Genomic DNA, 26,456 nt, shown 5'->3' on the forward strand with positions numbered 1-26,456 from the left:
TCTATCTGACGTCTATGAGTGCATCTTCACAATAGCCCTGTAATGTAGTTTATAATGCAAAATAATTTGTCTCGAGGCTATCTATATCTATCTATTATATCGTAATCCATCTAGTGTACGAGACTATTGGTTTCCCAGTGTCCATTTCAATGTTCCTTTCGAAAACAAACTCTCAGACGCTGCATCCAGCGACTTGACCAGAGTTTGAAATAGCTTGAATACCTCGTTTCGTTCCTGCTTGAGGTTGTCGATGGCTGAAAGTACACGTCGTGGAAGCAACTTGTGTCACTTTTCATGGAGGCGATTCATCTTGGTTGTGTTGGGTACTGTTGTATGGTTAAGACGGAAATGGTTGTTGTTATACTAAGTTACCTGGGATGATTACTTATAGACAACTAAAAATAACACATGAACAACAAAGAACATTTGGTCCATTATGGTTGATTTTGTACTTGAGAAAAGTAAATATTTGAACTCATTTATTTTTCAAGGATTCGTCATTTCTCATGTAAAGTGTTGGACTCCACTACCGCTGAAGACAGCTTATTCCATAAGCCAATTACCCTTTAAAAAAACAAGTTTCTCAACTGGAACCTTAGCTTTTGTTTTCAAAATATTAAATTAAACTTGTTTCCTTTCGTTATATAATCAGTAACGTGCAAACGTGCAGGAGACATTAAAAAAATAGGGGTTCATTAACAGAAAAGGGAAATTTTCAAGCATTCTAAAACCAGACGTTTTTGTTGTTTTTTTCGGAAAAGGAGATGTTATGAGGAGTCAGTGTCTTTTAGTAAATATGAACAGTTTTCGTAATAAAATTTTATAGTTGATATAAAATTATATCCTATGAAATTTTAACGAATTTTCAGCAAGAGATAATTACTATTTTGACTTACAATCATCACGTTCACAAATACTGCATAAAATTCTGTTAGGTTTACTAAAAGTAAAACAGTGTAATGATGCGATGGCTGAAATGACTGACTAACTGACTTATTCACCTCTGCGCCAAGACTACTTTTTTCAGTTATGTATAACACCGTTACAAATTATTATAATTATAGATCATTTGCCAAATATTTGTCCAACTATCCGATTGAACCAAGTCACTTTCGAGTGCCTTATCCTCCTTGGTAAAGATAGAAATACTTAAGAGTTTAATGTCATAAGAAATTTTAGTAATTTAATAATTACGCTTTTATCAATATTAATAGCATAAATCTAAAAACTCAAAGCCCAAGGACGGATCCTTGAGGATTTCCACTGATCTAAACTTCGCCAGCAATAACATTTTGTTTTGTTAAAATTACAATATTATAGATTCCGAAGGTGATTTTGTTTTACTGTTTTACACCTCGTATTAAAATAACTCAGCTTCCCATAGTAAATTGAACTGAATAACTTTCACATATTTTTTTGTTCATTAAGCTATTATTGAGCTATTTTTTGTGTATGTATACATAATAAAACTTACATAACAATAATATTTGGAAAAAACAAAAATTAGCGCATAAGCCTCAAGCTCAGGAATGAATTAAACTGAATTTTTTTGTGTCTGATATTGCGGAAAAATCTACAGGGAGCTCTGACGTTAGCGTTCACCTTCTAGAAGGTCACGCACTCCAAGTTCAACTTACCGGCATTTGACATAACGAAGTATTTCTGTATCAGCTAGGCTGTGTTTTATTTACAGAGTTACTACAATAAAAACAGTCCGTAATTTTAAGTATAGAATATTGTAATATTTATACAATTTTCTTTCAACATGGCGTTAAACAAACTTGGAATCGATGCGCTTGATTTAAAAGGTAAAAGAGTACTGATTAGGTAAGTTCACTCCAACGTTCATTTTCTTGCTGAAAACTGGAAGTAGTGGATGATTGATAGTAGCATACTATTATTACTAACTAAGCAGTACTAGTATTAATAATAATAACAGACCGAGGGCTTCGAGACCTAATGCAGATCTTTAAAGTATTTAAAATCATAATGGTAAAGTTTCATAAATTTCTATACTACGTAGTTTAAATCACTTAGAAATACAGCTAGTCTGTTCAAATTGTACTGACCTTGGTAACCGGACTAGTAATATTTACGTGTCAGTAAATGGTAGAATGATTTTTAACAAAGTACCACTGGTAGTGGTGGTGTTTGAATGCAGAATTATTATTTAATAATTTATTTGCGTTACATATTCTGTTAAGTCCTTATTTCTTTGGCTGTAGTTATTACTATTAAAAGATTTATAATTTATATCGGTTAAGCCTGTGTAATATATTATTCTGTATGTAATTTGGTGACACCTTGAAAGTACACGCCATACATTCTCTCACAAAACCAGTGAAATTATAAGACTGTGGTTTGAACATGAGTCTCTGATGTAGTGACGTACGAGGATTATTGTAAGAACTGGTTTAAGACTTGCAAATTATGGTCGCTAGTTAAAAGTATATAAATTGTGATTTTTGGTGAAAAAAATTTAACTGTTCAAGTCTATTTTTAGCTTCACATACAGAAAAACAGGTAAGAATTAGTTTTTTTTTGTAGGTTAATAAATGAAAAACATCATGATGTTATTACAATTATCTTTCTGCTTCATGTTAAAGGCACAAGATATTTGTGTACTTGTGGTTTTTAGGAATCACGCTGGGTTTAGAAAAGTGTATGGCAGCCTTACACTTGTGTAAAGTACCACTGATTTCTAAGATTCATGATTTTCTATAATGACAATTGACAAACTGTAATAAAAGTGAACAAGGCACTATAACTGGGGATACTGTAGTACCCTACTGTTACTTACAAGTTATACAAGTCTTGTATGCATGACAGACAAGAATTCTTACTTTAACAACTTCTTCCTACACCACTGGTGTGAATGTCGTTTTTTTATAAAACTTAAGATTTTACATGTTTTATGATTTTCTATTGTAAGTTTCATAATAAGTAAATATATTTAATATGAAATAAATTGAGTTATGTTTCTCCATCATTCTCACATTAGTATTAAATAATAGATAATTTATATTTTCACATATTCTCATGAATATGTGCATCATGCTTGTTCAGTACTTCAAAATAAATATTTTTTACAACTTCATTTCTTGAGTGATGTAATGTCCTACAAAGTTATTTACTTTTCTGATGTACTTTATTATCTTCTGTAATAAATGGTTGTTTTCTCACTAGCTTCAGTTTTTAGTGTACAGGTAAAACCTTGTAAACATGTGGCCTGATAATTAAATGTTCATAAAATGTCATTTGTTCAGTGTTTATCTAAAAATAACTTGAATTATTACTGTTGTTAAACTAATAAAAATTATTAAATCTGTAATGTGAGTTACTATAAATGTTTTTTTTCTCCAAAATGTTTTTTTTAGGGTTGATTTCAATGTTCCATTAAAAGATGGGAAAATCACAAACAACCAAAGGTATGAGACACATAAAATAATTTATTTAGTGTTAGTTTTGTTTTGAAAAATACAGAATGAAGACTTGTTCATATAGAATGGGTAAAATATTAAAGTGTGTGAAGTGAGGTTGTCCAAATGATTGATAGAACTTTGTGATTTCGTCTGCTGTACTGAAACGAGAGGACACGATTTTGAGATGTGGAAAGGCAGGTTTGGCTCCAATTAAGACAGTTGTTTTTTTTCTGTTAGGAGCATTGGCTCGTGAAGTGAATTTCCATTGAGAGTAAGTAAAGCTGGCATTTTACAACAGTAAAGAAGTCTCAAAACAGATCAATTTATGTAACAATCAAGGCATATAGTTAAAAAATTACATATTTATCGAAGCTTTACAAAATCTATGGTGAATACAAATTCCAGAAATATCTAATTTAGATTTCTTGTATGATTCAAGAAAAATGGTGTTACAAAATGTATACATGTTCTCAGATATGACAGTACAAAGAACCTTGAAGGACCAACTCAACCATTGGTCTTAACATTGTTATCCACTGCACTTTAAAAAAAATTATACCTATTTACTTGATAGTTAAAAGGTGAAACTTGTATTTTTAGCATTTAAATGTTTTTAGGGCCCAACCAGTTTTGAGTCAAGTGCCATGAGTAAATAAATGTGTGTATGTACTTAGGGTAATTTAAGTACTAATCACAGTTTATATAAAACAAGTTTTGACATTTTGTTACAAAATATTTGAGATAATGTTTTAATTGCAGTTATGGATAATTATGTTCATTTTTTTTTTGTACCAGTCTAAATTTTATCTTCAGTTAACACTGCTGTGCATGGTTCAATGTTCTCATTAACATTTCAGATTATCTTCAGTTAACACTGCTGTGCATGATTCAATGTTCTCATTATTAACATTTCAGATGGATAATTCTTAAATTTGAATAAACAGAAACATTCTAAAAATTCCAGAATTAAAACTATTTATATCAATATGAGCAGCTTTGTTTGTTACAAATGAGAAATATTTCGCAATATTCCTAAAACAGCAAATGTTACTAACCTGTTGACTCCCAAGTATTTCAGCTGCTACAATACAACTCTAATGCTTCTTCATTTTGTAACGTTTTTGTGACGCCATTTTGGATCGAAAGTGAAACAATTTGTAAGTAGGTCAGCTGCATGCATGGTGCTGACATCTAGCGTTGAAGTTAGGTATTATTGAGAATGAATTAACTCATCCATGGCACTGTGTTACCAATCAGCTTGAACGAGTTATCTCATCTTCGTCAGTGAACAGGTTAAAAACAGTAAATCCTGATGTCATCAATTTGATTTCACTCATGTTACTGAAATTTAAAAACAAATTTTGTGAACAGTATAATTTTTCAATAAGTTATCAGTTCTTTTGAAACCTACTGAAATACCAATGACAATTCATTCCATAAGCCAGTCATCCTATAAGTAATATTTGACTTAAATGGGTCCTGGTCTGTGTTTTCCAAGTCTCATATGTGTCTTCTCACTGTAGTATCTTAAGAATATAGTAAAACCAGAGATGCCAACTATTACAATTTTGGTGTATATATTACAACTATATGCTCATACAGACGAATATTATGACTTGTTGCAACTCCCAAATTATTATATATTATATAGGCCTGTACAATAGTGATAAATTGTTCCCCCAGGGGTTGAAAGGGGTGAAAAGAAAATTTCTAGTGAGACACAAATAAATTTTGATAATAAATAAGAGACATAGTCCAAATGGCTACTTGCGATAATCACGTTTGTGCTTGAAATAATAAAAAATATTTGTACCTCTGACGTCTACCAATAGTTTGAGTGCGGTGCTTCTCCATACTGGGTTCGTGGAGGAATCCATAGTTACGTCATCAGTGCTTGTCAGCCAATCAGTGCTCACGTAGATGGGTATTTCTTGTTTTCTAAGCGGCATAGAAACACCAATGCGATCGTTCACAAGTTGGGAAAAAAAGAGGCCTCGTTCACCAGATTGTCTTGTTTTTGACAAATCTAAAAGGACTGAAACTGTGAAAGGGCTCTGTCTACAATCATTACGCTCAGTCATTTGAAATAGTTGGCATCTCTGTAAAAATAAATTTCATGGTTATCTTATGAACCAGTTAGATAACATTGTAAACTTCAATAAGATTGTTTTTTTCACTTTTAATCAGCCAGATAACACAACATTCTTTACAAAGATAATGGATTAATATCTTTTGTTAATGTTGAAAGTTTTGCATTTTTTAATAAAGTTCTGTGCATTCAGAACTTGCAAGGCTACACATGAAAGTTTAATTAAACAGTTATGTTCTTAGAGCAGTGGTAAAATAATTCAGGAACATTATAAATGTTGTGAAGCTTTGATAAATGTGTAACTTTTTAATTGAAAGAAAAACATCATTGTTACATCCTTATTCATCTATCTTGAGACTTCTTTTACGTCATTAATTTGGTATTTTGCTTGGACAAGTCAGTTTGATGAATATAGTTCATGATGAGTTTATTTAAGTGACTCAATAGTTGGAAAGTACTTTGATTATTTTAGGTACGTACATACGTTTTGAATTGTGGGTTCTCTAATAATTCTGTTCACATACTGATGAGAGATTTTTTTAATTCTGTGCAAAGCTACACAAGGGCTGTCTGTGCTAGCCATCCCTAATTTAGCAGCGTACATGTACAGCTAGTCATTACCACCCACTCTTGGGCTACTCTTTTACCAATGAATAGTGGGCTGATGAGAGATTTTTCAGAAACTACATTTTGCATGTGTATAAAGTTTAATTGAATATAAAAAAAATTCCCAGAGTATTTTACAGAAGGAGAATTTGAAGTTCCATCTACAGAAATATCTAAACATATCAGCTCATACTTGTATCCACATATTTAATCTTTGAACTCCTTGCATAATTTCTGACAAACAAAATGACCTGAAATTTTCATTTGTAGGATCTTCACCCTGCAAAATATAAAGGAATAATAATTTTCAAAGGAATTTTGAGGAAGCACCGTGGATAGGAAAGTCGGGAAGAGTTTTGAGGGACTCTCGAGTTTCACTAAACTGGTTTATTTAAAAGTTGGTACTACCATTCAATAATCCACTCGGAATAATAATTTAAACTCGGACCTAGAAAATTTTCTACTTGGTTTCTCCATATGAGAGTGAATGCAGTTTGGGGGAATCTTGGTACTGGATCCACAAATTACCCAACAAATTAAAATTACAAGGATGTTTCCAACGCTCAGGAATGACAACACTGGAGAACAACATAAGTGGATGGGTGAAAGTGGTTTTGTGTAGTTATTTTCTGTGTATTTTCCCGGGTAATTAATTTACTTAATATGCACAAACATGTAAAGTTAAGAATTTAACACAAGTAGTTTAAATTAAATTTGTTGGTTGTGCATTTGTTTTTGTAATATGAAAAAGGATCTGATACTTTAGGAAGTATCCATCAACTTGAAACAAATAATAAAATCAGTTTATGAAACAAAGCGTTTTGAGACGTCACTAAATGATCTGTATTTGAACTTTAAAACATTTGCTTATGTTAAAATATAACCTTTTCACACAGAATTGTTGCAGCTTTAGATACCATTAAGCACGCTTTAACTCAAGGAGCCAAGTCGGTAGTACTGATGAGTCACCTGGGTCGGCCTGATGGTCAACGTGTCGAGAAATACTCTTTGAAACCAGTAGCAGATGAGCTGAAGACGTTATTGGGAAGGTGAGCCTTTGATTTGATTTTATGAGCTTGTTTGAAACCACAAGATGGGTTTTTTTTTTTCCATGCCTCGTGTATTTTGTGGTATCTAAACTGTAAAACCAACTATTGAAATAACACTGAATGTCACCGTACTTTCCCAATTTTATAATAATTTCTGACACTAAACCTATGACACTTTTATATTGAAGATGACTAATTCCTCTCTTCCTAATGGAGAAGAAAATTCTTGATGATGAGAAACCAACTTGAAATAAAAATGTATTTCAGAATATGGGTATAAACACTTTTATTGATAAGGAGAGAACAACGTTTTGACCTTCCTAGGTTATCTTCAGGTTAAGAAAATTGACTGGCTGATAGCACGTGTAATATAACAATGGTCCACCTAAGTGGGTGGATAACTTGCATGAATCATCTCTTCAGTTTTAAGTTTTATCTCGTAGTTAACAGAAGTTGATTTTTTAACTAGCATTTTGTTTTTCCACAATGCAAGTGTTTGGGAATTTCTTGTATTTCTACAAATGCCATTGAATTCCTGTAAAGTGGGAAGTATAGTGTTTAATATAATATTACTTTATAACGTAGTTACTGCAAACTAATCCTGCATGTTGAAGGTTGTTCCTTTTTCTGGACTTCTGCTTGGAATCTTCCAAGATGATATTTATGTCCTATGCTGATCCATTCTTCTGGTCTCTTCTGCATGCTAACCAAGATATATAACTACAAGATTTATAGGTTTTCACAAATTGTAAAAGATACATAGTTTTTTGGATTGTTTTTTTGTACTTTTCACATGGTTTGTTCGTTTGAAAAGAAATAATATCAAAATATAAAAACAAAAAAATAAGTAGAGATGCAAGGAGGATGAACAGTTGAAACAACTCTGGACTTTGCAGTAGAACTAGTTTGAGCTTGTAAGTGATGTAATGTTTGTTTAATGTTCTAGATTTTACAAGTAAACAACTCTTAAATAAAAGGGGTGCATAAAAAATCTGCTGTTTCTAGTTTATTATCATTAAGTGTGGTGATAATTCCAAATGTAAATGTGGTGTATATGAGAATTAAACTCTGTTATGAAGCTTTAATAAATTATCCAACCTTTCCATGTGAAACAGTCTCATAAGTTCTGTTATAGATTGTTTAGGTAGAGTATACCTGATGATATGTAGTTGAATGAATGGCAACTGTCTGTTGTAGGAAACAAAGTACAGAAGACAACATTTTGAAGGTCTTCACCTTTCGTTATCAGGTAAACATACATGTGGTGTAGTTGGTCTTTATGGTATTCTGGTGGGCTGTGGAAGATATGATTGGTGGAGATATGATTCAACCAATGGTAGCCACTGTTTACTCACCTGTAACTTGGAATCTGTTTAGTGAAGGTTTTATTGCAAAGATTCTTTGATTTTTATTGTATTCCAGAATTTGTGTTGATGATTCTAGTTTTTTTCCCAATTTATTTTGTGTCCAGTTGATAGGGTGTGTTTTACAATGACTGGATTTTGTGTCTTCATGAATCTTTTAACCTTGTTCTGAGCCTTTTCCCATTTCTGCAATATATATTCCATTATAAGAATGTGGAATTTCATATACAACTTGTGTTTTTTGTTGGTATGTTTTCAGTTTTGTTTTTCACCAAAAAGGATCTTAATGTCTTGGAATTTCCACTTGATCTCTGCATGGAATTTCTCAGCTATTTATTAGGTTTTCATGGATATCTTGCAGGTAAGGGAGGTAGTGGTAGTTTTTCTTATCTTTTACATCTGTCGTGGTCTTCAAGGAGTTTTTGATGGAGAAGATGTAACCTTCTGTTGTTTAAAGCACTCTCCAATCTTTTGTTATTCTGTTTCCATGGAAGTTTTAGTGCAGATGTTTTTTGCCCTTGTGTTTAGACATTGGATTATACCACATTTTATTTAATGTGAATGATAGGACTAGAGGTGTAGGTATCTGTTCACGTATTGTATACATTTGTAATTATTTTGTCTTGTCTCCTAACAAGTATTTCAGGAAATGGTAGGCTGTGTTGTTCCTCTACTTCTATGGTAAAATAGATTCTTTTCTCTCTAGAAATACCTTCTAGGAATTCTGGTAAGTTTTCATGACTGGGAGGTTCAGATAACAAAAGTGTTGTCAACATAAAACCATAAACTTGGTGTTATCTGTGTAGATGATTGGGCTCTTTCTTTAAAGCCAATATCAGTCTTGTAAATGTTCTAGTTTTTTTTTACATTTCAGCTGTGGCTGTAATAACATCCAAAGTAATAAAATATAATCCCTCACAACAACAACATGCCGTGAGTGTTTTTTATATTTATATTTCCCAGAAGACTGTTAATAAAGAAATGTTAAAACTCCATTCACATATATTTTTATAATTCTGTATACCATAAAATTTATTTAAGACATGTAAATTGTGTAATATTTTAAGTAGGAATACCTATTCATGTCTTTGCATAAAAGTTATTTTAAACTGTAAAATTTGCACCATGTAGACATTGGTTTTGTTATATTTTGTTTCCTAAAGAAATATGTTAATTATAATTAATTTTAATTGGTATTGATTACAGAGAAGTTAAATTTCTACCTGACTGTGTTGGTCCAGAAGTGGAGGCAGCGTGTGATGATCCATCAGAAGGATCTGTGATTCTACTGGAAAACTTGAGGTTCCACATTGAAGAAGAAGGAAAAGGAGTTGATGCTCAAGGACAGAAGGTGCTGTATATCTTAATAGTACACCATGCTGGTGCTCAAGGTGCTGTATATCTTAATAGTACACCATGCTGGTGCTCAAGGTTCTGTATATCTTAATAGTGCACCAAGCTCGTGCTCAAGGTTCTGTATATCTTAATAGTGCACCATGCTGGTGCTCAAGGTGCTGTATATCTTAATAGTACACCATGCTGGTGCTCAAGGTTCTGTATATCTTAATAGTGCACCAAGCTGGTGCTCAAGGTTCTGTATATCTTAATAGTGCACCATGCTGGTGCTCAAGGTTCTGTATATCTTAATAGTACACCATGCTGGTGCTCAAGGTTCTGTATATCTTAATAGTACACCAAGCTCGTGCTCAAGGTGCTGTATATCTTAATAGTACACCATGCTGGTGCTCAAGGTGCTGTATATCTTAATAGTACACCAAGCTGGTGCTCAAGGTGCTGTATATCTTAATAGTACACCATGCTGGTGCTCAAGGTTCTGTATATCTTAATAGTGCACCATGCTGGTGCTCAAGGTGCTGTATATCTTAATAGTACACCAAGCTCGTGCTCCAGGTGCTGTATATCTTAATAGTACACCAAGCTGGTGCTCAAGGTTCTGTATATCTTAATAGTACACCAAGCTGGTGCTCAAGGTGCTGTATATCTTAATAGTACACCATGCTGGTGCTCAAGGTTCTGTATATCTTAATAGTGCACCATGCTGGTGCTCAAGGTGCTGTATATCTTAATAGTACACCAAGCTCGTGCTCCAGGTGCTGTATATCTTAATAGTACACCAAGCTGGTGCTCAAGGTGCTGTATATCTTAATAGTACACCAAGCTCGTGCTCAAGGTTCTGTATATCTTAATAGTGCACCATGCTGGTGCTCAAGGTGCTGTATATCTTAATAGTACACCAAGCTTGTGCTCCAGGTGCTGTATATCTTAATAGTACACCAAGCTCGTGCTCAAGGTGCTGTATATCTTAATAGTACACCAAGCTCGTGCTCAAGGTGCTGTATATCTTAATAGTACACCAAGCTCGTGCTCAAGGTGCTGTATATCTTAATAGTACACCATGCTGGTGCTCCAGGTTCTGTATATCTTAATAGTACACCAAGCTGGTGCTCAAGGTGCTGTATATCTTAATAGTACACCAAGCTGGTGCTCCAGGTTCTGTATATCTTAATAGTACACCATGCTGGTGCTCAAGGTTCTGTATATCTTAATAGTACACCATGCTCGTGCTCCAGGTGCTGTATATCTTAATAGTACACCAAGCTCATGCTCAAGGTTCTGTATATCTTAATAGTACACCATGCTGGTGCTCAAGGTGCTGTATATCTTAATAGTGCACCATGCTGGTGCTCCAGGTTCTGTATATCTTAATAGTACACCAAGCTGGTGCTCAAGGTGCTGTATATCTTAATAGTGCACCATGCTGGTGCTCAAGGTGCTGTATATCTTAATAGTACACCAAGCTGGTGCTCCAGGTGCTGTATATCTTAATAGTACACCAAGCTCATGCTCAAGGTTCTGTATATCTTAATAGTACACCAAGCTGGTGCTCCAGGTGCTGTATATCTTAATAGTACACCATGCTGGTGCTCCAGGTTCTGTATATCTTAATAGTACACCAAGCTGGTGCTCAAGGTGCTGTATATCTTAATAGTGCACCATGCTGGTGCTCAAGGTTCTGTATATCTTAATAGTACACCAAGCTGGTGCTCAAGGTGCTGTATATCTTAATAGTGCACCATGCTGGTGCCTGGTTCTTTCTGTATATCTTAATAGTGCACCATGCTGGTGCTCAAGGTGCTGTATATCTTAATAGTACACCAAGCTGGTGCTCCAGGTGCTGTATATCTTAATAGTACACCAAGCTGGTGCTCCAGGTGCTGTATATCTTAATAGTACACCAAGCTGGTGCTCAAGGTTCTGTATATCTTAATAGTACACCAAGCTGGTGCTCAAGGTGCTGTATATCTTAATAGTACACCAAGCTCGTGCTCCAGGTGCTGTATATCTTAATAGTACACCAAGCTCGTGCTCAAGGTTCTGTATATCTTAATAGTGCACCAAGCTGGTGCTCAAGGTTCTGTATATCTTAATAGTACACCAAGCTGGTGCTCAAGGTGCTGTATATCTTAATAGTGCACCATGCTGGTGCTCAAGGTTTTGTATATCTTAATAGTGCACCATGCTGGTGCTCAAGGTGCTGTATATCTTAATAGTACACCATGCTGGTGCTCCAGGTGCTGTATATCTTAATAGTACACCAAGCTGGTGCTCCAGGTGCTGTATATCTTAATAGTACACCAAGCTGGTGCTCCAGGTGCTGTATATCTTAATAGTACACCAAGCTGGTGCTCAAGGTGCTGTATATCTTAATAGTACACCAAGCTCGTGCTCCAGGTGCTGTATATCTTAATAGTACACCAAGCTCGTGCTCAAGGTTCTGTATATCTTAATAGTGCACCAAGCTCGTGCTCAAGGTGCTGTATATCTTAATAGTACACCAAGCTCGTGCTCAAGGTTCTGTATATCTTAATAGTACACCAAGCTCGCGCTCAGGTGCTGTATATCTTAATAGTACACCAAGCTCGTGCTCAAGGTGCTGTATATCTTAATAGTACACCAAGCTCGTGCTCAAGGTTCTGTATATCTTAATAGTACACCAAGCTCGTGCTCCAGGTGCTGTATATCTTAATAGTACACCAAGCTCGTGCTCAAGGTGCTGTATATCTTAATAGTACACCAAGCTCGTGCTCAAGGTGCTGTATATCTTAATAGTACACCAAGCTCGTGCTCAAGGTGCTGTATATCTTAATAGTACACCAAGCTCGTGCTCCAGGTGCTGTATATCTTAATAGTACACCAAGCTGGTGCTCAAGGTGCTGTATATCTTAATAGTACACCAAGCTCGTGCTCAAGGTGCTGTATATCTTAATAGTACACCAAGCTCGTGCTCAAGGTGCTGTATATCTTAATAGTACACCAAGCTCGTGCTCCAGGTGCTGTATATCTTAATAGTACACCAAGCTCGTGCTCAAGGTGCTGTATATCTTAATATTAATAGTACACCAAGCTCTTATTGAGACCCATTCAAGTTTTATTAAAATATGATTGGTAGTCGTAATAAGAAACATAAAAGTGGTACAGTGTAAAACTACATTGACAGACTCAAGACCAACATAATTTATAAAATACAATGCAACAACTGCTACATTTGAAAAAAACAAGCAGAAAAATGTAAACTTGGTTAAAAAAAAAAAACCTTCATGTTTTTGAACGCTGCAAAACAAATAAACACAACATAACCATAGAAAACACCCAGATATTGAGTAGGGAAACAAATATAAATAAATACAAAATCAAAGAAGCTCTACTTATACAGCAACTAAAAGCAAAATTAAAACCAATATAAAGGAACACCTTTATACCTATACTAATTAATAACCTAACATACAACTGCAATGCCCCCTACAATCTGGTACCCATTTATACTCTTATGCTTAAGACGTGTGTCCGACAAAGGTCACTTTCAAACTCTCTCTTGACCTGAAGACCTAGAAAGGTCGAAACGTTGTTCTCTCCTTATCAATAAAAGTGTTAATACCCATACCAGCCGTTCTGAGATATTTTTATTTTAAGTGTTTCTCATCATCAAGAAGTAGTACAGTGTTTGTCGTCATGACAGTATTTTGTTCATTTGCTTAAGAAAATTTGATATTAAATAATGAAATTGCTATACGTGGAAATGGAAATTTTTTAAAACTATAACTGTGGTTTAGCCAGTGCTTGTAAATGTAGGCTTATGTGCTTGTTCTGTTGCATGTAAATGTAGGCTTATGTGCTTGTTCTGTTGCATGTAAATGTAGGCTTATGTGCTTGTTCTGTTGCATAAATGTAGGCTTATGTGTTGTTCCGTTGCAACGAAATGTAGGCTTATGTGCTTGTTCTGTTGCACGTAAATGTAGGCTTATGTGCTTGTTCCGTTGCACGAATGTAGGCTTATGTGCTTGTTCTGTTGCACATAGATGTAGGCTTATGTGCTTGTGCTGTTGCACATAGATGTAGGCTTGTGTGCTTGTGCTGTTGCACGTAAATGAATAGTTCATTTATTGCTCTTATTACACATTAAAAGGTCAGATGTTTTAGTCTAGCTGAAGATAACGTTTGTTATTCTAAACACGTAATTAAATCATACATTTATTACTGTACTAATGATCAATGTCATTAAACTTGGAACACAGGTGTTAAATTTTCCATCATTAACACACAACTGTGATGTTTTTAGGGTTAAGTAACTTAACAAAATAATGAAATCAACAGAAAATAGTTTTTTTAAAGATTTCTCTTTCAACAACCTTCTAATGTTTAACATAACAGTGTGAATGCATTTGTCATTTAGACTTATTATAGGCTTGACAAATGTTGGGTAATCTAATGTAAGGATCAATTGAAACTATTAATTGCCATTAAAACGTAAATTTAACCCCATTTCAAATAGCCACTGCTAGAAACTTGTTAAACGTTTAGTATATTTAAGTCAACAGATGGATATACTCAAAGATAACGTATAGTCCAGATTTTCTGGGTGTAACTCATGTTTCATTGTTTTTATTCCACTACCTAACTCTTGGAGTATGTGCAAGTATTATAAAAGTGACAGTCAAACTCTGTTGCTTGGCCTAACAATAGATTCTGGAGGGTAAAAAAAAATGACTGGTTGGTTTCCATCTAATGTTATCAAGAAGACTAAAGGAGATATCCTTCATGTAGCTGTTAACAAATTCAACAAAAAATCAAAACCCATAGTTATTAAGTTGATACCATACAATATGTTGAGCAAACATTTTAAATAAATCAAATGTTTGATTACATAAATACTATTTGAGGAATCTTTGGATTACATCAGGAAAGAAACATTGTTCAGAGTTGGCAGGAGTTTGACAAATGATCAGTTTTTCTCATGCCACGAATTTATAAACCTTTAACGGCCTAACATTGAGGAATCAGATCTAGTTTTTTACTTCCAAGTTTTAAGATAGATGACTATAATTTTTTTAATAAAATTGGTTTCATGAAACCTGTTTTAAGATCTGTGGGGAAAAACATAATTTCATAAAATTTGCTTTTACCCTTCACAGGAGTTTAGTTATAAAGATCAGTTGTGAATTTTTACACTTAACTACATCTTGGTTGAAAATAGTAATATGATTAAATAATAGATTGTTAGCCATACTTAAGTTTCTAATTTTTAATATGATTAATTGAGTTTAATACTAAATAATTAATGTAATTAACCTTTATCAGCTAAAAACGTTTGGATTAATTATAATTTCTGTTGAATTTATATAGTATTAGTATTGTATTTGTAATAAATAATGTTATTTTGACTTGGAGTTATTAAAATTGCTCCCAAATTTGCAACCAGTGTATCGAGATTTTTTTTCTTCAAAATTATTTTAATGAATTAAAACAAACCTTCCATGTGCTGGTGGAGTTGTATCCAACCCCCTGAGGTACAAAAACCAAAAATTTATTACTTGCAGCTGGCAGTAAGCCATAACTTTCACTAAGTAAGAGTTCTCACTGGATTTTCTTTTAATTTAATTGTACCAGTTTACATGTTAAACCATCAAGTGTTAATAGGGTATTCTACTCTACCAAGTGCAGTTTATATAAATCAAAATAGGGAAGACCAGTATTGACTCCTCATGATTCAGAATCAATCTTCAACCAGTAGAGAGCAACATGTAACTTGTACAGTGCTGGTGGGCAATACTAGAACTCGTAGCTCATAAAATTGTATAAAAAATTCATGTGTAATTAATAATTTCGCTGTAAGAAGTGATTATAACGTTTTCCTTAGTAGCGTAATCATTTAGATTTATTATTTCAATTTCTACGTTCAGGTGAAAGCGAGCCCAGATGCTGTTGAAAAGTTCCGTGCCTCTTTAACTAAACTTGGAGATGTTTACGTGAATGATGCTTTTGGTACAGCCCATCGAGCTCACAGGTATTGCACCTAGCTGGTAAATCTTTGATTAAAATAGAGTAATGTATTGAAATTTTTAATTGTATAAAACCATTTGTTAGCCAGATGTCCGTGAAGTTGTAAAAAACTACACAAATCGCTTAAGTTTTTTTTATTGATTATAGATTGACACTAGATAGCTAATCCTTTCAACTAAACGTTCTTCGTTCTTTTTTCTAGCTCCATGGTTGGTGTAGAACACACTCAAAGGGCAGCAGGATTTCTGCTGAAGAAAGAGTTGACTTACTTTGCCAAGGCTTTGGAGAATCCAGAAAGGCCTTTCCTCGCTATTTTAGGAGGGTATGTAGTACATTCTTGTTTGTTTTTAAATGTTGAGATTCTGGTACTAAGCTTACTGAGGTACAAAATACAAGAGGAAGTAATTAGTGCAAACAAGTTGAAGTTTTGAAACTTCTGTTGTTGTTTCTTTCAGTTTTCTGTAAGTCAGACACTTCAAAAGCATAATCACTTGTTTTTAATTGTACAACAATATTTACACAGGTAGGGCTTCACCTGTTCACAAATTAATTGTTACTCTGAAAAGAATGTTTTGAAAATTACCATGATGAAGTCTCTGTAAATACAACAAGTAAGATAAGAACTGGTTGGTGCAGTTAAAACTTTTAGTTTCTAATCTAATGTCAGAAGAAATAATGTTCTGTTGGTTTAAATTTAAATAAATGAAAACATTATACGACAAAATTCTTTTTTTTCTTATTCTAACTTGAGCAGAGTTAGTAACTGACAGCAGTAAATGAAATAATGTTCATACGACTTTCTATCTGTTTCTTAGTTAACTGGCTTGAATTAGAGAGTAAAGAATTAGGTAAATGAAAATGTGTGTCTTTCAGAGAAATAATAAAACTTAAGCTACAATTTTGAGAAAGGAACAGTTTATCTGCTACAAAAGCTGCTTGAACACACACAAAATAGAAAATGATATTTTGCCTTTTTGTTCCTTGTTGACCGCTGCCTTCTTGTCAATCCATTAATATATATGCATGTTTTTGGAATGGCCTCTCCATGCAGGGCTAAAGTGAAGGATAAGATCCAGCTAATTGAAAACATGTTGGACAAAGTGAATGAGATGATTATCGGAGGAGGGATGGCATTTACCTTCTTGAAACAACTGAATGGAATGCAAGTAAGTTTTCAATGTTAGTTGCTTGTAGGTAAACGCTTCTCAGTGGCTGATGCTGACCATTTGCATCTGGTAGGCAGCTCAAAATTAGACAGTAGTACATGGCCGTAGTGGCTATGCCGTAATTAAACATTGTTTTGTTGGTCTTGTTCTATCTTGAATAAATTTATTTAGTATATTGTTATGAATTTTCCATTTGTGTAATTTTTCATTGACTTTGTATGTCTCACAAGTCACGTAATTCTTATACAGTAATAATACATTTTATATCTGTGTGTATTCTAAAAACATCTGGTATGGATATTAAAAGGTTAATTGGTACACAACAATGTGTTGACCTTCTGTTTTTAACCCAAAGATGACGTTGAAACATTGTTCTCTACTTTATTTTAATTAAAGTTTTAGTACCAACACCAGCTGTCATGAGATATATTTTTTTACTTCAAGTGGATTTCTTATCACCATAGATTATTTCATCATGGTGGTTGTTTGTGATGAGCAAGTCTATACTGTTTCTTTGTGTATCTGTTTAAACTCCATTATGTCAAACTTGTATGCATTACTGCAAACTCTATTAACTTAAAGATGACTTGAAAGGTTTAGACCAGCGTATCCCAAACTTTCTCAGTTCATGGCACCCTTAGTTTCTCAACGATTTTTTTCATGGCACTCCTCGGCAAAAAGAAAAACCTAACAGTTCCATTTATTAAGTAGTTAGGTCCAAACAACTTAATACTTAAGTATTTGTCCTAATAACTTTAGCCATTTGGAAGAATAATACACGTAAATTGAAAGTAAGAACAATATTTATATTTCATTTTTAAATAACCACAGTTACTAATGAGATGTGTGTGTACCTATTGGTCACTGCACAGATACTCAAACCTTGGACTCAGGTTAAGAATTACCACCCTTCCTTCCTGTTCCACATTGGTTTTCACACAGTTCTTGCTTTTATCACAGCAACTGCCAAAATCCAGCTTTGCAGAGATATGACATCACAAATTGTATTAGGATTCACTTTGCAGTGGATATTAATCTTTTTATTGAAAACTATTAGTTCCATGCTGCCAAATTTTGTTTTAAGTCTTGTCACAAGACAGCTCCATAAAATTGTCTTCTGCAGAGGCAAGTTCAGATGGGGCCTTGAATGGGTCTTGAATCCATGCAAACTTCTCTATATCGTGTGGAAAGTTATTTTCAAACCAGTCACTGAGCTGTTAGGTGCTCCTCAGTAACATTTTCTCTGAAGGCTGAAACCTTCTCTGTGAGTTTCAGAATGTACAAGTTGCTTCCAAGCAGAGAGATATTCAATGCATTCAGTTTTTCAAAGAGATTGCACAGGTTTGCTAATGTTGACAAAAAAATCAGTCGGTATCCAAGAGGTTTTTAGCACATTCGTGTTCTTCGAGATGAGAGTAGAGTTCCTGTCGTAATTTCAAAACACAGAACAGTACATTCCCACAGGAGAGCCATCGTGAGATGCAGTAGTACAACAAAGATGTGTGCTCAGATCCCATATCCTCTCAGTTTTTTAAAAAACCTTTCCTTCTGTGGCCAAGTTTTTATAAAGCTCATCACTGTCGACACACTTGACATAACTAGGTTCAGTGGAGGACTCTGGTGCTTTAACACAAGGGCTTCACTGTGGATTATGCAGTAGGTCCACAGTGCAGCAAGAGCTTTGCTTTGTAATGCGGTACCTCCAGTGATACTTTTACAAAGAGAAGATCTTCCACAATTTTGTCACCATCTGCAAACCCTGTGTACCAAATCAAATGAACATCCTTGTTACTATCCGTCACCTCATCTAGCTGTTACCCAAATTCCTTCTTCATTTTTCAGTTAGCTGATCCTTGAGGTCTTCAGCCATATGTTGGATTCTACAACTGATAGTATTGTTGGATAAAGGCACCTTTGAAAGCAGTCTTCCCTTAGAGTCACCAACTACAATATTTACCACATCCACTGCAATTGGTAAAATCAGTTCTTCATTGATGGTGTGAGACTTTTTACATTTTGCGACTCTATATTCCACCTTGTAGGATGCTAGCAAAGTATTGCTTGGTATTAATGCTTGTTTCAAAATGTACCTGTTTGTCCTTTCAATTCTTTCTGGTAAGATATTCACGGATTTACTAGCCATGTTAGGATGATTGTTCTCTAAGTGTTTTAGTTTACTTGGAAGCTTGCACTCTGGAGACAAAACATTTAGACATAATACACACTGTGGACACGCTTCATAATTGGTATCCACTGAAGTAAAGCTAAAATCTAGATAACTATTGTCATAACTCTATTTCTGTTTTTTCACAACTCTGCCACCTGTGTGTTGTTCGCCATTATTTTCCTCACTCCCACACCTCTTATTAATGTTCAACAATCTTTGTTTTTATACACAAGAACTACAAATCAACAAAATAATTCACTGAACTTCACAACACTCTTCAGTTATTTTGGTTACTGATGGACCCAGAGAGTCAACAGGTATTTATGTACAAAATCTAAGAAACAAGAAAATTGAAGAAGTTACTGGTGTAGCCAAAAGTACGAGTAAACAAAAACATATCTCAAACATTCGAGAATGTCATCAAAAGGGAATGTGACCTAATGTTAAAACTGTGAACTACCTTGAGCTAGTAGCTCGCATGGTGTCCAACACTTCAGTATTGCTGTGTTTCCCTCAAATTTGAAATATCCTGCACCACTCCTGTGAATTCATTGCAGAGCACAGTTTGGGAACTGCTGGTCCAGACATTACTCTGTACTTTGTTTTAATTAAAGTTTTAATACCCACACCAGCCATCTTTAGAATAATATTTTTTTTTTTCTTTACCTCAATTGGGTTTCTTGTTATCGTGAACTTGTATACAAGTTCATTGCTTACAGTTTTGGTAATACTGTTTTATTTTATTTTGTAAGATTGGAAATTCCTTATATGATGAAGAAGGAGCAGGAATTGTAGGAAAGCTAATGGAAAAAGCTCGGAAAAATGGTGTTCAAATTCATCTTCCACTGGACTTTGTTACCTGAAGGATGATATGTATTATAGACGATCAGTATCAATGAAGCTGCAAGTTTGAAGCTGTGACTACTGGCTCAGCCACAGTAGACTGGTATTCCTGGATGGTATGTAGGATGGAGCATAAGCTGATAAGTTTGAAGCTGTGACTACTAGACAGTAGACTCGGGTATTCCTGAAGGATGGATGGTATGTATTATAGTCAGTATGTAGGATAAGCTGATAATTTGAAGCTGTGACTACTGGCTCAGCCTAGACTTATTCTGAAGGATGGATGGTATGTATTATAGACGTAGTATGTAGAGTTTGGGAGGAAATTTTCAGATCTAGTAACATTCACAGTAATATATATATGCAAAACGGCTCATTTGGGTTGAGAAAATATTTTGCATAGAAGAGCAAACAACGTTTTTGACCTTCTTCGGTCGTCGTCAGGTTCACAAGTAAACAAAAACATATCTCAAACATTCGAGAACGTCATCAAAAGGGATGTGACCTAATGTTAAAACTGTGAACTACCTTGAGCTAGTAGCTTGCATGGTGTCCAACACTTCAGTATTGCTGTGTTTCCCTCAAATTTGAAATATCCTGCACCACTCCTGTGAATTCATTGCAGAGCACAGTTTGGGTATTAGAGCACTAGTTAGGTATTTTTGTGAACCTGACATTGACCGAAGAAACATTGTTCGCTCTTCTATGTAAAATATTTTCTCAACCCAAATGAGCCGTTTTTGCATATGTATTTCTCTACAAGTGGGTTTCTCGACATCACTGATTATTCACAGTAATAGTTGAGACTTTTGTTGTTGTTTATGTTCCTCTTCATACATACAAATCTTACCCAGACATGTATCACTATACTTTGCTGAACCAGCTTATGTGTGTATAGTATTATAATTATTTAAATAATTTTCATGTAAAAACTGCTAAATGTCTAAATATAGTTATGTCTGAAAATATATTTTTAAATAAGTTATTTTTTCTCACTTAGTTTTATCTGTGTTCAGTTTATGTTTATTGACCACCACGTCTGAAATGAAACTTGATTGTTTTTTTATTCCATTTATTTTACTTAACTAAAGCTCAAACTGCAGTGAACATTGGTAAAGAAAAATTTATTATGTAAACAATACTAGATCTTGTTTTTTTAACTTTGTGTAGGGTCTTGATTGTGGAGATAAAAGTGTTACAAAGTTCTCTGAAGCAGTGCAAAGAGCAAAGACAATAGTATGGAATGGGTGAGTTCTTTGTTGTGAATTGTTGTTTAAGGATTGTTTGTCTATAAACAATAGTATTGAATAGATGAGTTTTTGTCCATAAACAGTATTATAGAATGGGAAGCTGTATTTACAACTTATGAGTAACAAATATTTAAAGCTTCACGTGATTGGTTAGACCTGAGTACCAAATATCTGTAGCTTCACGTGATTGATCAGATTTGAGTACCACATATCTATAGTTTCATGTGAGTGGTAAATTTATTCCAGATACAAAATATCAATTCTAGAAAGTTGTGATAATTCAGTAAATCACTTTATATAGGCAAAAGAAGAAAATTAATGTAATAACTTCAGGGTTAACTTGAAGAAAGACTTGTTTCTATTTAACTGTCAAGTTCTATTTGTATCAGTAAAACTTTAGGCAGAATAGACATAGCAGAGCAAGGCTTAAAAATATTTTTGTTTGTGTTAACCCTAAACTGATTTATAATGTAGGTAGGTGAGTAATTATATACATATTTTTTTTTCACATTGTTAAAAATATTTTAAATAATATCAGTTAATTGATCCAGCTGAAGCATAATGCATACAAATAATTAAGTTCATCTGTATACTGCAAGTTTGCATCAAACTTGTTCACAAAGCACACTTGCTGGTCAGTATTGACCTCGAACAATAGAGTTGAGGGATTGTTACTAACAATTTTGACTGTTATTCCTTCATTTCAAGTACTTATCTCCACCTGGATAAGTTTCCAATTAAGATTAATTTGTTTTTATCTTAATCCTTAATCTATGAGAACATTTTTTGGAGACAAACACTGAAGAGACTTGGGCTCTGTGTCCTTGAAGTATGCTCATCAGCAGTAAATTCTCTCCTGCTAAGTTCTTTAGTTTAATGTGAGGACCCTGGGAATAAGATATTACGTGTTGTCAATTTGTTATGTACTGCTCATTCAGTGACCTATCAGTTGGTACTTAGGTAATGCCCTACTATATCATTGTGGACTCCATGAATTTCTGAAAAACAATATTATAACCATGATACGGCAGTAAACATGCTAGTTTGCAAATTTATTTGATGGATCAGTATATCTGTAGAAACTGGGGCAAATTTTCCAAGTCCTGAAGAAACAAAAACTATCAGTTGACCCCTGTTTCAGAAGGTCGGTCAGTTTACAACAAACAAATATAATTTTAAGCCTAACTTAGGTTTGAGAATGTTTTTAATCAGTATTTGCTTTTGAACGTAATAAAATTAATGTCTTCTGTTTGTGGTCAATGTTTTCGATCGTAAAATGTTAGTTTAATTCTTTTGTTTGAAAACAGACCAGTAGGTGTCTTTGAATGGGAAAATTTTGCTAAAGGTACCAAAGCTATTATGGATGAAGTTGTAGCAGTTACTAAAAGAGGTGCTACTACCATTATTGGTAAGTTTCAGTAGCATTTATATAAGTTACTTAATTAAAGATATTATAATATGTTTTATTTGTTACGTTAATGCTGGTATTTCTTCATTCAATGTGTAGGTTCTTGTTTTGGGTGTCTGTAAATTATGCAGGTGTACATATTTAAACTTCACAAAAGTTGTTTGGGTTTTATTAATAGACTTTCCATGATTCAGCAATGCAGATGTCAAAAATATATTTCTTTCTATCTTATAAGGATATTTTTACAAACTGAGAACAAAAACAACTTTCTTAGTTCAGATACCAGTTATCCCAATGAACATTTTTTGATTATGTGTGGATTGTAGAAGAATCGATAAAACTATGTAGCATAACAAAATGTCATCTGATTTTAATGAAAATGTTTCACTTGTGTAAAATTATATACAACTTTTTTTGTGAAAAAATCTGTACATGATGGGGGGGAAAAAAATGGATTTCATTTTTGGATTCAGGTTACAGGAATAATTACAGAAGAACATGCAAAACCTTTGTAACAGTAAAACTATTACAGACCTGTGTAATTAACAGAATAGAAGTTGGAACATGTAAACATTTGCAGATTGTGTGAGAGACGTTTTTTTATGGCTAGTTTGGATGGGGCTATGTAATGGACATTGTCTGTAAGAGGAAGACACTGACCAACCAAATAACCAATGCAGTTCTTATGATTACTCTTGGAATGATGATTGGTATGAACGAAGATAAATTACCACCTCAGTAGTGTCAGTGGATTAATGGTGTCAGGGCTCGAAAACAGCAACAGATGTGTTGTCTTCCGCCATACCATAAACTTCATTTCTTTGCTATGTATTTCCCGTTCTTATCATTTAGTAAAATGATTCAATAATTTATGTAAACACTATATATTAAATTCACTTAACTGCTGTATGTAATTTGGCACAAGTGTCAACATGATGGCTATATTACACTGAATAAAAACATTTCATCATAAAACCTTCATCACTCAAACTTTGTACCAACAAATATAAATACTTTAAAGACCTGTCTTTAAACCAAGAAAGCTTAGAATATTCTGGTGAGGTCTGTTTGGTAGAATGTTTTTTTGTTACACATTTACAGGTTAGCTTTAGTTTTGTGTTCCTAACCCTAACCCACACGTTAATTTTTCAGGGGGTGGTGACACTGCCACGTGCTGTGCTAAATGGAAGACTGAAGATAAAGTCAGCCATGTGAGCACAGGAGGAGGAGCTAGTTTAGAACTCTTGGAAGGTAAGTGTTGTAGAGTTGAGGTCAAACGGACTCTGAAAAATCTTAACAGAAATGGAAGTAAAGTCATCTGTATGTTATAACAAAATATATTTAAATAAGTTACTGTTATATATTTCAGTCAACTTTACATTTTCTGGTACTAATGTATTAATTCTAATCTGTGTTTCTTTCCTTATGTTTTCAGTGTTAATTATAGGTATTTTTGATTTTGCACTAAGATTACCAAGTACTTTAATTTACTCAAATTTACACTAGATATTCAATGAATTTAGGTATTTTAGACAAAACTCATGGACTACACATACCTTTTTGAGTTTACTTTATTTTACAATGCTAAAAATGCCCATAAAAATATTTCAAGATGAGCAAGTTGGTGAAAACTGTGGGACCGACCACTCTATTTTTTTGCTTTTTATCTCGGAAGTGGTAAGTGCCCAAAACACTATGCTGCTTAGCTACAGTTGTGATAGATAAATTTTTATCATATCAGTTGTTCCATCTGTTTCTTGTTAATCATCTCCCTTATATTTAATAATAAATTACATCAATTTTGTTTTTATATAAATAAAAGTAGACAGTTTTTTGTTGACTGCTAATATGTTTCAACGTCCTTGTTTAAAGATCGTTTTTTAAAGTCTGAACTTTAAGTAACCAAATCAGAAGTGCGAGTGGTCTAGTAAATTTGGAACTTTGCCTGAAATGTAAGAGAAATAACTTTTTCGAAAGACTTTGGTAAACCCTGCCTTTGAGTGTAGCTGTCTCTCTCAGTTAGCCTTGATTCTGTTATGTATAATTTCTGTTGTAAGATAAAATTGAGGAGTATTGGATATCTACTTTATTTATAATGTATTTAAAGAAAAACCAAATCTTACTGAAGAATATGTAATCCTTGCTCAAGGTGCTGATTTCCTTTAAAAATTTTCATAATGAAGGTATCATAGTAATTGGAGATTTATTATCTTTCATATTTACAACTGGTAATTTGAGCTTCTTTGAACTATATTATTATTTATTCAGTTTTAGTATAACAATATTGTACTTCCTGTATAAATTACCACCTGGTGGATTTTAAACAAAGTTCATAGGTTCTTGATGACCCAAAACCCACTTAAAATAAGAATGAATCTCAGAACGGTGGAATGCGGTATATTAACACTTTTACTAATAAAGCAGGGAACAATGTTTCGACCTCCCTAGGTCATCTTCAGGTTAACCTGATGACCTAGAAAGGTCTGTTCTCTGCTTCATTAGTAAGTGTTATTACCTATACCAGCTGTTCTGAGATACAAAGTTCATAGGTGTGATTATGATATATATATTTACATCAGATATGTATTAAGAGGACCGCAAAAATATGTGGAACAGCTATCTTGTTTCGATAATTGTCTTCTTTGTTTACTCAGGTAAATGTCTTCCTGGGGTCGCAGCTCTTTCTGATGCTGCCTAAGGTCACGTAGGAATATCCAGTCTTTAGTTGTGGTCAGAAGTTCCACAAGACCTTGTGTTCTGCTACCATTAAACATCAAGATGTGCTCAGGATGGTTGTAGACACTGAAGAACCGTGTACGTGTGGTCTCTTGCTGTTTCAGTAGTTCCTGTTTCCTGTTTGCTTCTTGTTGAAGAACATTAGAGCCTTGTAGTTATTTCTAAAAGCAGTCAGTAGGCTGGTAAATCTGTTTCTAAAGTGCATCCATTTAATCATGATACTTACTATTCAAGTGAAAATACCTGATGTTAACGACACTAGTTCCTTTTAGTGTTAACAGTATTGCTAATTGTTAACCAAGTCCTTGTTAGTGTTAACAATTCTGTTATACAACAAGGCTCTGATGTGTAAGCCTCTTCAGGACAAAACCTTGTTAAAATGTACTTTTATTTACAATTCATTTTCAAGAAATTATTTTTCAGTTTACTTGAAACATTATTATGAAAGATGTTCTTCCTTCAATTTGTTATTTGCAGTGAAATGCATATTTTATTCGATAACTTAATAGTGTGAACTGTTTTTTATGTGTGTATGAACCCACATTATTCATTTTCACTGCCTTGAAAATAAGTTTGCATTTTGTCTTTGAAATAGTTTTTAAGTTTTAACGTTCAAGTTGAGCTTGTTGTATTTGTCGGTTGCCAAGTTAACTTGGTAAGGGTGTAAAGTGATCTACTTACTGAATAAAAGTTAAATATGAAATTAGCTGTCAGTTGCTAATAACAGTAATTTGCATTTAGTACCATAACTATTGGTTAAATAAGATAGAAATATCCACTAGACACTGTTATGCAATTAGATTGTATGACATCTTACTTGTAGAAACACGACATTAAGTAACCAGAAACTGATTTACTTTAGCTGGTATGGGTGTTAAAATGTTTACTAATAAAGCAGAGAACATTTCGACCTTCTTAGGTCATGTCTCAAAAATATGGAGTTTAGTGAAATCTGCACTCTGAAATCCCCCTGTGTGCGTGCATGGATTGTGTGTTA

The 26,456-nt window shown here is 33.8% G+C and overlaps 1 pseudogene across 1 annotated transcript; it reads left to right on the top strand.

Moving 5' to 3' along the window:
• The first annotated feature begins 1,565 nt into the window (after positions 1 to 1,565).
• Positions 1,566 to 26,162, top strand: LOC143228780 (putative phosphoglycerate kinase; annotated as a pseudogene). The gene is made up of 13 exons (XR_013015454.1): positions 1,566 to 1,827; positions 3,378 to 3,428; positions 7,014 to 7,166; positions 9,737 to 9,881; positions 15,790 to 15,893; positions 16,092 to 16,211; positions 16,941 to 17,055; positions 19,975 to 20,160; positions 20,231 to 20,263; positions 21,236 to 21,312; positions 22,623 to 22,723; positions 23,876 to 23,974; positions 25,378 to 26,162. The product of XR_013015454.1 is annotated as a putative phosphoglycerate kinase (transcript).
• The last annotated feature ends 294 nt before the right edge of the window (positions 26,163 to 26,456 follow it).

The sequence above is a fragment of the Tachypleus tridentatus genome, chromosome 10, assembly GCF_004210375.1.
Source record: "Tachypleus tridentatus isolate NWPU-2018 chromosome 10, ASM421037v1, whole genome shotgun sequence".
Taxonomy (NCBI): Eukaryota; Metazoa; Arthropoda; class Merostomata; order Xiphosura; family Limulidae; genus Tachypleus; species Tachypleus tridentatus.